We start from the raw sequence: 15,709 nt of genomic DNA on the forward strand, positions 1-15,709 counted from the left end.
CAACAACAAATGAGCCTCAAAAAGGACCTGAAGCCTCAGATAAGAGCACAACGCAGCCTTGTGAAACCACATTCAGGAAACCGAGACATATCATTCTTTCCTTTGGCCTAGAAAATGTGAGCTGATGCATGTAGATTTTTTTAAGCCACTAAATTTAAGCAGTAGTCAAGAAATCAAATGATGTATTACATTAGACAAACCTGCTGCACAAGACCTTTTTAAAGTGTTGAAGAGCAAAGATGTCAGCTTGAGGACTAAGGTGCGCCTGACCCAAGCAATGGTATTTTCAATAACCTCAGATGCATGTAAAAGTTGGACAGTGAATAAGAAAGATCGTAGAAGAATACATGCATTTGAGTTATTGTGGTGGAGGATAATATTGAAAGTGCCATGCGCTGACAAAAGAACCAACAGATCTGTGTTAGAAGTGCAGCCAAAGTGCTCCTTGGAGGTCAGGATGGCCAGTCTTCATCTCCCATACTTTAGACATATTGACTGGAGGGACCAGTCGTTGGAGCAGTTTATCATGTTTGGTAAGGTGGAGGGTCAGAGAAAAAGAGGAAGATCCCCAGCGAGATGGATTGGCAAAGTGGCAGCATCAGTGAGATTAAGCATGGCAACAATTGTGAGGTTGTCCCAGGACCAACCAGTGTTTCATTCTGTTGTGCATAGGGTCGCTATGAGTCAGTACCAACTTGATGGCACCTAATAACAACAACAAAATTTGTGAAAATATGTTATACAACAATAGATGACTGATACACTCTGTGTTGTCCCCTCCTGCATGCCCCATAAAAGCTCTATTGGACTCCTGGTTAAAATAAGGGTTGATGAAGATAGGTCAGATGATAAATGATTTAGTAACCCATGTCATCTGTCTTACTATAGGTCCCATGGCTCTAATTAAACCAGATATCTTCAAATGCATAATTGGGATGGATAGTCTTGGCAATTGTCATAAGTCCTGGCACTGTGAGTTAATGTACTGGACTGCACAGTCAGTCGAACCACAAATTTGGTGGTACAAACTCACCAGCCATTCCTCGGAAACCATATACAGGGTTGTTATGGGTCAGAACCATCTCGATGACACCTAACAACAACAATGATTGTAACTGGTATGCACTACAGGATAAGAACTGGACTGATAACCACAAGGTTGGTGGTTCAAATCCACCAGCCTGTCCTCAGAAACTCTATACAGGGTTGCTATGAGTCAAAACCAATTCAACAGCAATTAACAACATCAACATAATTGGAAGTCCAAATAGAAACACCTGGATCTATATTGTAAATTACTCAATGTAGTTAGTATACAAGAAGCCAAAGAGCATCCTATACGGATTTACAAAATTTAGCTTCATTCTCAGATTTAAAGGATGCAGGTATTGTGATTACCAGTTTATCTTGATCTAATTCACCTTTATGACTCCTGCAGAAACTAGATAGGTAGTAGCAGATGAAAGGGAAATAAAATGAGTCCAGTGGAAGCTCTTTTTATAATCACTATGCTGGAGCCATTATACTTACTGAAACAGGTAAAGACAGCTTCTGAAATTTAGTAAGGACTACTGATCTAAATTCTGGTGTGGTACTGCAGGTTACTGTGCAAGACTATAAAGTTGGTTTAAACTGTAAGGTCAGCAGTTCAATCTCACCAGCCACTCCTTGGAAACCCTTGTACAGGGATATACTGTGAGTCGAAACTGACTCGACGACACTTAGCAAACAAATAATACTGATCTGATAAATAAACTCTTTCAATCTGAATTTAAAAAACAGTAAACATATATGTGGAAAGGGCACAAGTACACATTCACAGTCTTGCCTCATTACTATTTTAGCTTTCCTGCCCTCCCCAAAATTTAATCTGAAGTCATTAAATATCATAACATTAGATAAAGATCCATCTTGGATCAACATAGGCTGAATCAAATTAACAAAATGTAGCAAGCTCTCTGGAGGATGAAAGATAAAACAAATATATATTCAGAGTCCTTTCATTTTAATGAAATTTTTAGCAGTTCAAATGATTTGGAACATTCCAGCACAGCAAATTTAAAATAAAGGAACTATATCCCTGCACCCTTATACCCCTACTACAAAATCAAGATTTAGCACTTTACTGTGCCCCTAATATTTCAGAGGCAACACTTCTTTCTCAGCTCAACCTATATCATTAAAGAGTTTTCTTCTGACCTGCATACAAACAAACAAACAAACAAACAAACAAACAAACAAACAAAAAACCACCTTCAGGTCCAGTTCATAAATGGGCTAACTTTGTGTATGTGTGAGAAACTATACTACAACCCACTCAGAGATATCATTAAAGACAATTTTGAAGGAAAATATTCACAGTCAACAGGTTTGTATGCTTTCTATAGATGTGGAAATTGGACTGAGATAAGGCTATGCATGATTTTTGTTTTTATTGTTGTTGCTATAACTCATGGTGACCTTATGTAGAACAATATTTGCCTGGTCCTGTTCCATCTGTATGATCATTGTATGTTTGTGTCCATTGATGAAGCCTTTGTGTAGGGCCTTCCACCTTGAGGACTCATCTTTCATCTTTCATATAAGGCAATGACTTGTTGTTGTTGTTAAGTGCCATTGTGATGGCCCCAAATAATAGTGACTCTATATACAAACAGAGGAGTCCTGGATTTTTATTTTCATTCTTGTAATTTTGCATTGACATTAAATTTAGACAAGTTTAATTGAACTGCACAAGGAAAATTCCCAAAGTAACTTGAATGAGGATTTTAGAGACTGTGTTTCCCTTTCCACCTAATGCTTTTATCTTTAATTAAAGACCCACGATAATTTTATTTTCTTATCATTACATTTTTATTTTAAAACAAAGTCCTCTGGCTTGATAATTCAGTTTCTTAATGAAATCATTTAATAATCCTTTTTGATTACATTGTTTTCTTAACGTATACATTTTATGCATTGTTTAATTTGATGTTTAATTTTATTAAACACCAAAATCAACCAAAGCATACAGCTTTGTTCATAATATTCTTTAAAATTATACATATTTATAATGGTACAGTGCCCTTTTGCAGTGGGTAATTTTTTTTTTTCTGTAGATCTATACTTTTATATATTACTTAGATTCATCTTGTTTTTCTTTACTTTTTATTGTAAATTGAGTGAAGGTTTATAGAGCAGATCATCAGTTTTACATTGAACAAATCAAACACTTCATTTCATTTCAATGATTACAATTCCTTCAATGTACCATCAGTTAACAGTTTTTACCTCTATTTCCTTTAAGTCTTGCACTCCTCCCTGTGTCCTCCCCTGCCTTCATCCTTCTTCTGCCAACCCCCCTCTTTTTGAGGGGGGATGTCTTCCCAGTCATCCAAGTTAACATGGGTCTATCCTCTAGCCAAGGAGCTCTGGTAGCATAGTGGTTATGAATCAGGCTGTTATCATTAGGGTCAGCAGTTCAAAACTACCAGCTGTTCTGTGGGAGAAAGATGAGGCTTTCTGTAAATCCTGTAAAGATTTACAGCCTCAGAAACCTGTATAGTTTTGCTGAGTCAGAACCAACTCCATAGCACATAACAACAACAACATCTTCTAGCCAGTGAGTAATTTACCCTTTCCTCCCTTTCTTTGTAACCCCTTTTTTGACTTTTTATAATAGTGGTCTCATACAATACTTGTCCTTTTGTGATTGACTAATTTCACTCAGGACTATGAGTTTTTTACTCAGAAAATTAGTCCCTCCATTGCCCTAAGGCAGCAGGTTCAGGAATTCAGGAATTTCTGTTCTTCCCTCTCAGCAACCCTTGGGCACCTGCCATCATTTAAATAATAATAAGGAATATTATTATAACTATCTTTTATTGACCACGGGTCTAAGTTGTTAAGTTCTTTAGAACTATCTAGTCATTGTTCTTTACAAGCACCTGTGAGTTGTGTGTATCATATTGTTGTTCTTAAGTGCTGTGGAGTCTGTTCTGAAGAGTGGTTGCTGGGTTTGAACTGCTATTAGCCCTATTTTCCAGTTGAGAAAGCAGAGACACAGACAGGTTAAGCACTTTGCCCAAAGTTATTCAGTCAATAATGGAAGAGTAGGAATTCTAATCTGATTATTTATACCTTGGGCTTATAATTATTCTATTTTTTAAAAAGCCTTTTATTATGAATTGAGTGACAGTTTTTTTTTTTTTCATGATAAGAACACATTTTTTTAGAATAGCTATGCATATCATATAAATATATCTGTCCATACTACAGAGAGCAAGGGAAGAATATCAGAGGGGAAGCTCTTATTGCTGTGAGGCGAGCTGAAGAGGGAGGAGGGGCTGGGAAATTGAAGAACTGGGACCACTTGCTCCCCCATCCCTCACAGAAGGCACAAATGCATTATTTCTTTCCATGTGAGGATGCTGGGGCAAGTGTCAGGGAGGCAAGACATAAAGTATGGGAAAACTCAAAAATACATAAGAAACCTTCCAAACTTAACATCTAATGCTATGGAAAAGACTGGGGTGAGAATGTAGGCAATAGTGGATGCGTGGACAGAAAGGAACAATGAAGTTTAGAACCGAAAGAAATCTTAAGATACCACCATGTCCATCCTGCTGCTACTATACAGGCTTGGAGAACACTCAGGTAAACAAACACAAAACTCAAATAAGAGAGGGTAGGGGCCCCAGATATTGGCTTCAGCCATCAGAGGGGAGTGTGTGGGAGTGTATGGATGAGTGTGTATGCCCTGGTGGTTTGGTGGCTGGTGAGAGTGACAGAGGCAGCCAGGGCTAGGAGTGGATGAGTCTATTTCCATAGGCGAGGGCCTCCTTCATCCTGGTTCCTCCAAAACCACTTTTGGGAGTAAATTCAGCCACTGCTTCCAAGAAGGACCCCTGTCTGGGAGAAAAAAAGAGCCAGGGGGAGAGGATGAAGTTAGAGAGCTTGGGATGAAATAGGGGCACACTAGGAGCAGTTCTTAGGGAACTAGTATGAATCTAGTAAAATTGGAAATTGTCAAAAATGAAATGGAATGTATAACATCAATATCTTAGGCATTAGTGAGCTGAATGGACTGATATTGGCCATTTTGAATCTGATGACCACATGGTTTGCTGTGCAGGGAAAGATAAATTTAAGAAGAATGGTGTTGCATTCATCATCAAAAAGAACATATCAAGATCAGTCATGAGGTACAACACTGTCTGTGATAGGATAATGTCCATGCTCCTACAGGGAAGACCAGTTAATATCACTAATATTCAAATCTATGCACCAGCCACTAAAGCAAGTGAGGCTGAAATTGAAGAATTCTACCAACTCCTTCAATCAAAAATGATCAAACATGCAATCAAGATATATTGATCATTACAGGCGATTGGAATGCAAAGGTTGGAAACAAAGAAGAAGGCTCAGTACTTGGAAAACATTGCCTTGGTGATAGAAATTATGCTGGAGATTGCATGATAGAATTCTGTAAAATCAATGATTTGTTCATTTCAAATACCTTCTTTATACAGCATAAAAGACGATTATACACATGGACTTCACCAAATGGAATACACAGAAATCAAATTGACTACTTCTGGTGGAAACATACAGTGGAAAAACTCCATATCATCAGGCAAAACAAGGTCAGGGGCAGACTGTGGAACAGATCATCAATTGTTCCTATTTGAATTCAGATTGAAGCTGAAGAAAATGAAAACAAGTTCATGAGAGCCAAAATATGACCTTGAATATATCCCACCTGAATTTAGAGATCATCAGACGAACATATTTGATATACTACACACTAAGGAGTAAAGACCAGAAGAGTTGTGGGATGACAACAAGCACATTCTATAGGAAGAAAGCAAAACATCATTAAGAAGACAAGAAAGAAGGAAAAGATCAAAATGGATGTCAGAAGAGACATTGAAACTTGCTCTCCAGCATAGAGATGCTAAAGCAAATGGAAGAAATTAAGAGATACAAGAGCTGAAATGAAAATTTCAAAGGTCAGCTCAAGAAGACAAAGTCAAATAATACAATGAAAAGTGAAAATACCTAGAGTCAGAACACAAAAAGGGAAGAAAACGCTCAACATTTCTTAAACTGGGGGAAACTGAAGAAAAAATTCAAGCCTCCACCTTTGTTATTGAAGGATTCTCTGGGCAAATTATTTAATTACATAGAAAGCATCAAAAGAAGACGGAAGGCATAGCCAGAGTCAATGAACCCAAAAAATTGTTAATCTTCAAATATTTCAAGAGGTAGCATATGATCAAGGACCAATGATAATGAAGGAAAAAGTCCAAGGTACATTGAAGGAATTGGCAAAGAACAAGGCACCAGGAATTGATGGAATAAAAATTGAAATCAAGAAAGTGAGATGACACAGGAGGCACTCACTCATCTATGCCAAAAAATTTGGACAACAACTATCTGGCCGACTGATTGGAAGATATCCGTGTTTGTGTCCATTCCAAAGAGAGGTCACCCAATTGGATGCGGAAATCATCAGACAAATTCTTTGATATCCCATGCGAGTTTTACTAAAGGTAATACAGAAATGGCTGCAAGCATACATTGACAGAGAACTTCCTGAGGTTCAAGCCAGATTTAGAAGAGGCTGTGGAATGTGGGATATCATTGTTGATGTCTTATGGATCTTTGCTGAAAGCATTTAATACCAGAAAGATCTTTACCTGTGCTTTATTGACTACACGAAGGCTTACAATTGTGTGGATCATGACACGCTATGGACAACATTGAGAGGCATGAGTATTCCATAACACTTAATTGTACATGGACCAAGAGGCAGTTGTTTGAACTGAACATGGGAAGACTGAATGGTTTTAAATTAAGAAAGATGTGTGACAAGGTTGTATTCTTTCACCATACTTACTCAACCTATATGCTGAGCAAATAATCCAAAAACCTGGATTATATAAAGAAAAACGTGGCATCAGGATTGAAGGAAGACTCATTAACAACCTGCAATATGCAGATGATATAACTTTGCTTGTTGAAAGTGAAAAAGACTTGAAATACTTACTGATAAAGATCAAAGGCCACAGCCTTTGGTATGAATTGCATCTCATTGTTAAGAAAACAAAAATTCTCACCACTGGACCAATAAACAACATTTTTATCAATGGAGAAAAGATTGAAGTTGTTCAAGGACTTCATTCTTGTGTCAACCATCAACACTCATGGAAGCAGCCATCAAGAAATCACATGACTACTGCATTAGACAAATCTGCTGCACAAGACCTTTTTAATGTGTTGAAGAGCAAAGATGTCACCTTAAGGACTAACTTAAGCCTGACCCAAGCCATGGTATTTTCAACAACCTCATATGCATGCGAAAGCTCGACAGTGAATAAGAAAGACCATAGAAGAATTGATGCATTTGAGTTATGGTTTTGGAGGAGAATACTGAAAGTGCCATCGGTTGCCACAGGTCTCTTCTTTATTCATTCCAAAAAAGTTCAGGGCAAAGGTGAGAGGCATCCTTCTAGATGAGGATGCTGCTCGCTAAAGGCAACAGTTTGGCCAGCTGCTCAGAGATGCCTTCTGCTTGGCACAGGGGGTTGCCCTGCAGGTGGAGGAGGCCCAGTTTAGAGCAGCAGGCAAGTGATTGGAGCGCTGTGGGCTGCTGGAGGTGGTTGTTGCACAGCAAGAGCTCCCAAATGCGGGACAGGTTAGTGACACCATCCAGGGACTCTATGGCATTATTGTTGGCTTGCAACACCTCAAAGCAGCGCAGAGCAGCCGGGGCAGGGGGCAAGACTTGGAGACGATTGTGTGACAAGTCAAGATGAGTAACCAAGAGCAGCTGCTCCAGGTGACAGAGCACTGTGAGATCCTTTGTGAGCCAGGTGCAGCATGCACACCTCAGCATACTCCATGTTGAGCATGTTGTTCTCCAGCAGGAACTTGCTACACAGGTCATCTAGGTCCACCACCTTGAGGGTCTGGAAGTACTGCAATGTCTCCTTCTCGTACAGTAGGGGGCCCAGTACCTGCATCAGCAGGATGATGTTGAACAGACACCATTTGTTCTCAGGCTCCAGTTCCTGCAGCTCCTTACAGGACTCAAGTTCAGACTGTAGCACCATAGACTTCTCCACTGACAGCTCACACCTGAACAGTTGCTTATCTGTGGCTGAGTCCCAGTACCAGCCCTCCTGGCGGCCTTGGATCTGTATTGGAAGAAGTGCTCCTTGGAGGCCAGGATGGCCAAACTTTATTTCTCATACTTTGGATGTATTGTCAGGAGGGAACAGTCATTGGAAAAGGATATCATGTTTGGTAAGGTGGAGTGTCATTGAATAAGAGGAAGACCTCCAGTGAGATGGACTGGCAAAGTGGCAGCATTAATGGGCTCAAGCATGGCAACAATTATGAGGTTGTCCCAGGACTGGGCAGTGTTTCATTCTGTTGTGCATAGTGTCTATCTGAGTAGGTACCGATTCAATGGCACCTAACCACAACAACATTTAGCCCATGCAAACCTGTTTCAGTGTTTCTCTATCTACCTTGCTCTTCCACTCCCTCCCCATTCTTGTATATTGACCTCCCCAGCACCTGAACTCTGATGTGTCTGCCTCTAACTCTGTGTTCTAAAATTGCCTCCGTCCACCTCCCTCCAAACTCTCCACCCACCCCCACAGGTTGGTTAACATTTTTTTCCCCCTTTAAGTATGGGTATCTCTTCTTAAACTTTTTTTGTTGTTTTTTTCAGCAATTTTTTGCATTTTTAATGATTGAAAGAAAAAAAGGATCTAAGAACCACTGGTTTTTGCCTGTCTTGTACCTCTCCTCAAATTTGACGTGGGCCTCTTGACAGGCCTTGAACTTAAGAGCAGGGTCTCTAAAGACATCCTTGTTGACAACTGTTTTGTCCAACGAGATATCCACAGAGTACCTGGTGGGCATGAGCTAATTATAGTTATAAACTTTAACAAAAAGACTTGATCTTTGACCTCTTGGCAATTTTCTTCTTACCCATGGCAGCTGTCACTTTGTGGGGAAAGCAGTCAATTCCAGCCACCAGTGCATGGCTGTAGGGGTGATCTGAAGTGCCATCATCAATGTTCTTGACAATGATGGCTTTGCATCTGGAATAGCCTCTGGCCAGAACCAGCACCCCTTCCCAGGTTTCAAGAACTTGCCCATTTGTGCAGTAACCACCAAGGCCAACAGCAGAAAGGAAGAAACCTTAAGTTTTTACAATAATGGTCTTATGCAATTTTTGTCCTTTTGTGACTGACTCATTTCACTCAGCATAATGACCTCAAGGTTCACCCATGTTATATGGTAGCTTGCAGCTTCCTTGTTATTCTTCAAGGTAGCATAATATTCAATTGTGTGTCTATACCAAAGTTTGTTTATTCAATCTTCCATTGATGGACACTTAGGCTGTCTCCATCTTTTTGATATTGTGAATAGTTATACCAAGTATAAGAATTGCTGAATCATATGGTATTCTGTTTCCAACTTTCTGTGGAAGTGCCATACTGTTTTCCAGAGCATTTATTGTCTTCTGCTTTTTTGATCTTTGCTTTTATTGCTGGTATGAGATGATATCTCATTGGTGTTTTGATTTACATCTCTCTAATGGCTAGTATTCGTGAACATTTCTTCATATGTTAGTTGGCTGCCTGGATCTGCTCCTTGGTGAAGTGTCTGTTCATGTCCTGTGCCCATTTTTAATTGGGTTATTTGTCTTTTTCCTCTAGATCCCCCGAAGAGAGCCATCAGATTTGTCCCTACTTTTTCATTGATGGTCTTCATAATTCTGAGACTCACATTTATGTCTCTAATCCATGCTGAGTTGTTTTTTGTATAAGGTGTGAGGTAAAGGTCTTGTTTCAATCTTTTGCATATCACTTTCCAGTTCTGCCAGCACCGTCTGTTGAAGAGACTACATCTTCCCCACTCAATGTACTTTGGCTCTGTGTCAAAGAGTAGGTGGCTGTATGTGGATAATGGGTTAATTTCTGGATTTCAATTCTGTTCCCTCGATCTATGTAGTTTCATTGTACCAGTACCAGGTTGTTTTGACCACTGTAGCTATGTAATCAATTTTGAAGTCAGGAAGTGAGAAGTTTCCAACCTTATTCTATTTAATAATTGCTTTGTTTATGCTGAGTCTCTTTCCTTTCCGTATAATGTTTGTAATTGTTTTTCCTATCTCTTTGAAGAGTGTTGTTGGAATCTGGATTGGGATTGCATTATATGTGTAAATTGCTTTGGGCAGTATTGACATTTTCACAATGCTAAGTCTTCCTATCCAAGAGCATGGTACATTCTTCCATTTTTGTAGCTCTCTTTTGGTTTCTTGTAGTAGTGTTTTGTAATTTGCTTTGTATAGGTACTTTGTTTCTCTGGTTACATTTATTCCTAGATATTTCATCCTTTGGGTGGCTATTGTAAATGGTAGTACTTTCTTAATGTCCTTTCAGGCACTGTCGTTATTGGTATGTTGTTGCTGTGTGCCGTGGAGTCGGTTCATCGTTATTGGTATAGAGGAATCCAACTGATTTTTGTGTGTATGTGTGTGTGTGTGTGTGTGTAGTTAATTCACATTTAATAAAAACAACAACTTAAAAATAACAATTTAAGTAACTACTACCTAGAGGTCCCCTGCCCAATGCCATTGAGTCAATTCCAACTCATACTGACAATAAAGGACAGAGTAGAACTGTTCCACAGGGTTTCCAATGCTGTACATGTTTTTGGAGAAGACAGTCTCACCTTTCTTCTGTGGAGCAGCAGCCAACTGATTTTTGTAAATTGACCTTATACCCTGCCACTTTGCTGAATCTTCCAATGAGGTCTAGTAGCTTTTTTACTGAGTCTTTGAGGTTTTCTATGCATAGGATCATATCATCTGCAAACAGAGAGTTTTACTTCCTCTTTGCCAATGTGTTGTTGGTGTTAAGTGACATCAAGTCAGTCCCAACCCATAGTGACCCTGAACCTGGTTTCCAAGGCTGTAAATCTTTACAGGAGCAGAAAGCCTCAACTTTCTCCTGAGGAGCAGCGATAGTTTCACACTGCTGACCTTGTGATTCGCAGCCCAATTCGTAATCACTATGCTACCAGAGCTCATACAGACACCTTTAATTTCCCTGTCTTACAGTATAGCTCTTAAAGAGCTCTGGTACCGTAGTGGTTATGAATCCGGCTGTGAACCTTAAGGTCAGCAGTTCGAAACTACCAGCTGTTCTGCGGGAGAAAGATGAGACTTTCTACTCCTGTAAAGATTTACAGCCTTGGAAATCCTGTACAGAGTCGCTATGATTCAGAACCAACTCCACAGCACATAACAACAACAACAACAACAACAACAGTATAGCTCTTACTAAGACTTCCAGCACAATATTGAATAGAAGTGGTGACAAAGGGCATCCTTATCTGGTTCCTGTTTGCAGAGGGAAGGCTTTCAGTTTCTGTCCATTGAGAGTAATGTAGGCTGTTGGTTTTATAAATATGCTATTAATTATGTTGAGGAATTTCCCTTCAATTCCTACTTTGTTGAGGGTTTTGATCAGGAATGGATGTTAGATTTTGTCAAATGCCTTTTCTACATTAATTGATGTGATTCTTCATGCCTTCTTATGCTGAGTTCATGTTTTTTGTGTTCTTTCTTGTAAGGTTCTTCATAGTTGTAATGTTTCCAAATATTTCTTGGATTTCATTTTCTTGGTATGTTGTAATGTATTAATTTCCTTTGAGGTTACCTTATATTCTCTTAACTTTTCCCTCCCTTGAAAACAGTCTGTTTTATCCTGTAATCTACCTGACCTTCTCACCACCTGGATCTTGTTCCTATGTGTTTACCTTCTTTCACATTGTAATTGTTTTGATCATAGACTGACCTTCCAGATGCTGTCAATTCATTTTTATAGTTTTGTGATATGTCTTGATAATTTTCTTTTGGGGTCTATCCTTCCTGAGGTCATTGAACTTCTTGAATGCTTATCTCTTCATTTTTAGGATGTTAGGGAAATTTTCTTCCAGCAGTTCTTCAACTATCTCCTTTGTGGACTTCTGTGATTCTTCCTGTTCTGGAATGCCAATAATTCTTAAGTTATGCCTTCTCATGTTTTCCCACATGAATCTGAGTCTTTCTTCACATTTTTTTAAACCTTTTTTTTCTGCTTGCTCTTCTATCTTAGCAGTATTGAGAGATTTGTCTTCCAGCTCGCTAGTTCTGGCTTTCATCTCTTCAATTCTACTTCTTTGCCCTTTCAGTGTATTGTCCATTTCTGATACTCTATTATTAATCATTTGGACCTCTTTTTGTAGGTTGTGAATTGTTTCCAATGCTTTGTCTCTCTTATTTGATTGTTCCTGTAGTGCTTTCCTGACTTCTTCCTTATTTTTCTCAACTCCTCTATAAAGTGTTTTGATACATTTCATTATCATTTTTCTGAATTTCTTCTCAGTCATTTTCAAAGCCTGCCCTCCTTCCAATGTGAAGTCTAGGTCTACCTTTAGCTCGTATGTCTCAGTCACTTTATCTTGTTTGTGGACATGTGCTGGTATGGTTATCTGTATCTGTTTCTTGGGCATCTTCAGTAGTTAACTGTGACCTTAATAATTAGATGAGTGTATGTTGATATTTTATTATGCTTTCTGATTGCCTCCAAGTAGAGGTGATCAGAAGATGGACTTCCCTTTTCACTCTTCTTATTACTCAACTCAGTGTAACTATCACAGGTATTGGTTGCTGGTGTATGGCAGCTGGTGTATGGCAGCTGGTATTGGTTCTTGCCTGGATGGTAGGATTTTATAGGGTGTGGTAGCTTTACTATATGATCATAATTGCTGTCTCTTTTTGGGTAATGTAGGGAGAGAATGAGACCCATAAAGGTAAAGAGAGACCCCAAACCAAAAGAGCACCAGCAAAAAAAGATCCATGCGCATGCATAGTGGAACCCTCTGGGAGTGAGTGTTCACTCACTCAGGCACCCTCTCTACTCACCAGAATAGAGTGTGTAGAAAACCAGTGGCCAATGAACAGAGAAAAGATAAGAAAAAAAGAGAGCAAGAAAATGTTCACACCTTTATCTCCAAGAATGTGTCAGGTATCAGCCATGGCTTTGATCCTTCCCCATTTTGTCTCACCCAAGATGGCAGTCCAGGAGCTGCTAAGTCATCCAATCCGAAAACAAAAAAAGTTTTCTTACTTCTGCTACAAACTCCACTGGCTGGAAGTTTTCAAACTTCCTAAATATGCCTTTATATATAATTCAGACTTCTGGGACTGTCCCTTGAAACTGCTTTGTCCAGTATTCTTGGACAAAGGTCCTCACTGCACTTCTCCCTGATCCGCCATCAAGTTCTGTCCCTTCTATCCTATATGTTGTTGTTGTTAAATGCCGTCGAGTCGGTTCCGACTCATAGCGACCCTGTACAGGGTTTCTGAGGCTGTAAATCTTTATGTGAACAGAATGCCTCATCTTTCTCCCACTCTATCCTATATACATATATATTAATTTATCATTTATACAACTTTGTCTTCCCTCACCCTATACAACTGTATGTGTTGTATTTTATTGCTTTAAATTCTTTCTAGGGTTGGATTGATCTGATAAATTAACATTGGTAACTGGCTGCTTTTTGGAGGAGAGAAATATATGGACAAGGCTTAACTTCAGAGTAGACAGTGTTCAGTGTGCCTCTATTTTCCAAGTATATTCAAGATTACAGTGTCCCATTGGGAGAAGTAATGACTCAGTTACCCACACATTCTATTAGTCTTGCTTTATATCCATTAAAGAGCACAGTTGTGTAAATTTGTACTTCCAGTGAGAAATTATACAAAATACTTAACAAATTTGTGTGTATTGGGGCAGTTAGACTGGTTAGAGTTATGTTATGATCAAAGGTGGCCCCATGTTTTCATTATGAAAAAAAAAACAAAAAACTTAACTTGCCATCAAGTTAAATTTGACTCATAGAGATTCATATATGTCACAGCACAACTGTGCTCCATTGTACTTTCAATGGCTGACTTTTGTAAGTAGATTGCCATAGTTTTCTTCTGCAGTGTTCTGTTGTTAAGTACTGTAAAGTCAGTTCTGACTCATAGTGAGCCTATATAAGGTTTCTGAGGAGTGGCTGATGAGTTTAAAACACCACACTTTTAGTTCAAACCGACACTGTAGTTGAGTGCTTATCCTCTGGTATCACACCAGGACTCTGGGTAGACTCAAACCTCCAGCCTTTTGATAGGCAAGCAAGCATGTTAGCCATTTGTACCATTATAGAATAAGAGTAGCTGTGTAGTGGAAGCAAAATCTCAGAGACTTTTGCTGAAACTGTTTGTGTACAACCTTACCGTAACACTTTATTTGTATACTTGTTTGTGTGACTTTATTAGTTAAGTTGAATTCCTATATTGTTATCTCTTGATGCAACCACTTGTCCTAAAAGTTTACTCTGTATTCTAAAATTTAGTACATGTATTTCTTATTTATTCAAGTAGATCTTATTTAGTGGACCAAAGAAGACGTGAGATGGTTTACACAATGCTAGCCAGACACAGAGCCTTAAAAGCTGGTGTTTTTGCTTACTCTTTTCTGCTTGATGGTAATTAAAATTATTGCCATTGCTTATTATGTTGCTTTGAATTATGTTACTTTAAGCTTTATAATTATTTTTAACCTTGTTGTTTATATCTTCTTTTCTCACTCTCTTTTCTGGCCATATAGACATTTAACAAGGCACATATTTGTCCATAATTAAACTGTGTGCTGTTTTTCATTTATGAATAGAAATTGGTCCTTCTTCTGTGGTGCTGTAGAATAAGCACTAGATTGTTAACTACCAGATCGACAGTTCAAAGCAGCCACTCTTTGGAAACCCTATATAAGGTTTGTTATAAGTCAGAACTGATTTGATGGTATATAACAACAGCAGAATTCATCTGTAACACATTTTATGTACACTCTCATTTTATTGTGCTTATAAACTAACATCTGTGAACATTTGGCACTCAATGCCTAAGGAAAAATTTATAGCTGAAGCATTTCTTATTTTCACCAATGACTATCACCAAATTTCACATTCTCATTTGCATTGCTGGTCATTTGTTTTCCCGTTGTCTCTTACAATTGTGTTCGCCTCCTCTTACATTTTCTCCACACCTGTAGACCCAAATAAAGGGTTGGGATGCTTCAAAGTATGAACTCTACAAATATACCTCCAGTCTCATTTCCACTCCTTACCTGACTTCAGTCAACAATGACTGGGTACTAAAAACATTCATTACTCGCTTTCACTCTAACCTTTTTCTACTTCCTTATTTGCTCAGTCAATCTTATAGTCTAGTTGCTGTTTTTCTGTCAAGTTTTTTATAACATATCCCTCCAAGTACAATAGTTCTCTATCTAAAACATTTATATCTTCAGTTCATAATGACTTTTTGTTACTATGTTTCCTGCATATTTCTTTTTGGAATAGCTAATAGAAATATAAATTTAATGTATTATCTATTTTCTGCTAAGCCAAAAGGGACTGAAAAGTGCCAATTTCACTGTTACCTATAAGGTTATCATATAAAAAGGTGCTATTTGGAAATGATGGCTGTGATGGAAATTATAGGGAAAACGTCATTTTTTAAAGTCATATTTTACAACAATTATGTTATCTCTCCTCCTTAAACACACAACAAATAGAGCATTGCTCGCCAATAATTTCTCCAAAACTGCTATGA

General features: G+C 38.6%; 1 pseudogene; it reads right to left on the reverse strand.

The window, feature by feature from the left end:
- Positions 1–7,492: 7,492 nt before the first annotated feature.
- Positions 7,493–15,262, reverse strand: LOC102824773 (annotated as a pseudogene).
- Between the last annotated feature and the right edge of the window lie 447 nt (positions 15,263–15,709).

This window comes from Chrysochloris asiatica, unplaced genomic scaffold (genome assembly GCF_000296735.1).
Source record: "Chrysochloris asiatica unplaced genomic scaffold, ChrAsi1.0 scaffold00011, whole genome shotgun sequence".
Lineage (NCBI taxonomy): Eukaryota > Metazoa > Chordata > Mammalia > Afrosoricida > Chrysochloridae > Chrysochloris > Chrysochloris asiatica.